Source organism: Pan paniscus, chromosome 12, assembly GCF_029289425.2.
Source record: "Pan paniscus chromosome 12, NHGRI_mPanPan1-v2.0_pri, whole genome shotgun sequence".
Taxonomy (NCBI): Eukaryota; Metazoa; Chordata; class Mammalia; order Primates; family Hominidae; genus Pan; species Pan paniscus.
The window spans coordinates 96,312,725-96,315,975 of record NC_073261.2 but is presented as its reverse complement, the minus strand read 5'-3'; the positions used below and the strand labels follow the sequence as shown (position 1 = coordinate 96,315,975).

General features: G+C 43.3%; 1 non-coding gene across 1 annotated transcript; it reads left to right on the top strand.

Annotated features, from left to right (window-relative positions):
* Positions 1-2,149: 2,149 nt before the first annotated feature.
* LOC112438974 (small nucleolar RNA SNORA64/SNORA10 family) lies at positions 2,150-2,282 on the top strand. Its single transcript, XR_003027285.1, has one exon. It is a non-coding gene; the product is annotated as a small nucleolar RNA SNORA64/SNORA10 family (small nucleolar RNA).
* The last annotated feature ends 969 nt before the right edge of the window (positions 2,283-3,251 follow it).

Here is a 3,251-nt window from a genome sequence, read left to right as displayed (position 1 = left end):
CATTCCGTCCAGGCTTGTAGACTCAGAGCAATAAGCTCTACCATGCAGCCTAGGCGTGTAGTAGGCTACAACATCTGGGTTTGTGTAAGTACACCCTGATGTTTGCACAACGATGAAATTGCCCAAGGACACATTTCTCAGACTCTATTCCCATGGTTAAGTGATGCAATACTGTACTTTTATGTATAGATGGTATATTTTACAATAAAAATTTCTAAAAATAAATAAGAAACTTCGAAGTTGCTGCTCTCTTGATGCCCTGGAAGATAGGAGGCTCTGGGAAGAACCCCAGGCAGACAGCTTCAGCTCAGAGGCCTGACTCCCGGGCCAGGGTTCTGGCCACTGGCTCTGCTACCTTTCCGTACGAGGAAGGGACTTTGAAAAATTTTCTCTCCCTGTTCCACTCCTTTCAGGGCTCTTAATCAAGAGGAGGCACATCTTATTATAGAAGGCGCCTTCCATTTCACTCCAGACACAGCCTTCTCTTCCCTTGTCTGATGTGTTGATTAGATTTCAGGCAGGATTACCGGGGTTGATGCCATTAAGTAAAAAGTCATCTCCTTTGGAAACAGCCCAGAAAGTCTGGATTCCATTTTTAAAAGCCTCAGATCCCATTAAAGATGAAACATTGAGAACCAAGTGGATTTAGATTGGGTGGGAGAAATCAGAACTCCAAATGCCGGCAGGCTCATGTGAACACCTGGGTGGGGAAGGGGGAAGAGGGATGGTGGTAAAATGGGGACAAGGAGTGTACTTTGGCAGTAAGATCAGCAAATTCTCAGCAACTCTCTTCCTCAAGAGCAAGTGATCAATAAATCAAATATTGCCCATCTGCTAGGCAGTCACTGAATAAATTACGGTATGCTCACACCATGATATATTGTGCGTCCATTAAAAGTACAAATTAGAGTTACATCAATGGACTTGGGTGGATTTCCACCAGGTATTATTGATTGAGAAAAGCAAGATACTTCAGCCTTTAAAGCATCTGTAACATGCTCCTATTGTATAAAACAATGACAAACAACCCTCCTCTTATGTACATGAATACTTCTGTACATGTATATGTGCCCATATGAGTCTGCATGTACGGAGCAAAATATGGAAAGAAACATACCAGGTTGTTAACATCAACTACCCAGCAAGATTTTGGGTGGCGTTGGGTGCTGAAGAGGATGGAGGAGAGATGAAAGGTGGAACCAAACAAAAGAAAACCATGAAAAACAGCCAGCAGGAATGATAGGATCACATGTATGTGTTTATGTAAAAATGAATAAGGGGTGGGGAATTTAACTATGTATTGCACCTCTACTTTCTCTAGCCCTGTCTCAGGCATTGTAAAGAACAGAGGACAGCTCTGTTGGCCGGAAGCTTACACTCCCTTTGGGAAAACAAGGCAAACCCATGCAGCACTCAGTGAGCAAGCCAACATAATTCAACATTCGAATTCCCTATCTCCTGAGTTCCTATCACTCTATTATATTGTTTATTTAACAAGCATTTCTTCAGGCCACACTAGGCGCCAGGTGTGATCATTGTCCCTGAGGAGTTAAAAAAGCAATATAATTAGAGATGGATATCTAGTGCTAAGTAAATATTATCAAATGGGGTTAAAATAGCTGTAATTTGGACAGAGAGAGGTGCTGTATGATATTTTGTCTTTATAGCCTTTGTAGTCCATCACATCAGTATCTAGGGCTGGAGAAAGACCTTATCACCCATCTAGTGTAACTTCTATATATTAATTATGAGGAAACTGAGGCCCTGGGGGAGCAAATGAGAGTAGTCCCTTCCAGTGATTAGCAGAGCTGAGCTACAGCCCACAGCTCAAGAACTAGGCTTGTTTCTGTCCACCACACAATAGTGTCTTCAAGCAAAACTAAGAACAAATAATGTCCGAGAGTGAAGGATTTGATGTTTTAATGATCTTTCATCTGAAGCAGCAAATATAATAGGGAAAATATGGTGCTATAGGTTCAATTGTCTCCCCCCGAAAGATGTATTCAGGTCTTACCCTCTGGAACCTATGTATGTGAGCATATTTGAAAATAGAGCCTTTGTGGTATCGATGACTGCTACACCTCAGCCCGGGGCTGCACTGCCACCCTGGGCAACTTCAGTAGGTGGTCCACGCATGGGGCATAGCCATGGTCTCTCAGCTCTGCTTAACCACACGGGTCCAGTGTGTGCTTGGCGTGTTTTCAGGGAGGCAGAGAAAGGCTCTCCTAATGCACGACAGACCCGCCCAGAATGGCCTCTCTGTTCCTAGGAGTGTGACAATTTTTGGGTAAAAAAAAAAAAAAAAAAGAAAATAGAGCCTTTGCCTATGTAATGAAGTTAAGATGAGGTCATACTGGATTGGGGTGTTTCCTACATCCAGTATGACTGGTGTCCTTATAAGAAGAGAGAAATGTGGACACAGAGATACAGACACACAGGGGAGAAGGCCACACCAAGATGGAGGCAGAGATGGAATGCTGTATCTGTCTGTAAGCCAAGGAGCTCCAAGGCCTGCCAGCAACCACCAGAAGCTAAAATAGGCAAGGACGGATCCTTCTCTAGAGCCTTTGGAAGAACATGACCCTGTAGACACCTTGATTTTAGACTTCTAGCCTCTAGAACTGTAAGATAATATATTTCTACTGTTTTAAGCCATGCTAATATACATGGCTTGGAGTTTGTTAGATCTAGGTAAAATCTTGTTTTTGTTATTTACAAGACGGATGATCTTGGACAAACTAACAAACTTCTTTGATCCTTGGCTTCATTACTGTAAAACAGGGATAATAGCAGCACCTCGGTTGCTGTGAGGATAAAACAAGGTAACTCATGGACAGCACCCAGCTCCTAACCACTCTACTGAACTCTGGGAAAGGAAATGGACCAGGCTGGGCTCGGGGAAGGTAGCAGGCTCTGAGTCCCTCTTCCCCTGAACCTCATGATGCCATGTGGAGCAAGGCTGGCCAATTCATCTTTTTGGCTGGAATTAACCTACAGTAATGGCTTGCATGCTGTAGAATAGCTATGCTGTTGGCTGAAGCCTATCCCTCCCTGACATTAGTAACAACTTAATGGTCTAGAGAGTGATGCTGAGGCAGGAGAATGGGGTCTGGAGGGAGGGAACATAAAGCCAATTCACACTGACTTCCTAGAACTAAATCAAATAGAAACACTTCAGCTATGACAGGAAATACCCTCTCCATTTACATAGGGCGTACACCAACTAAATGACTTTGTAACTTTACTACATT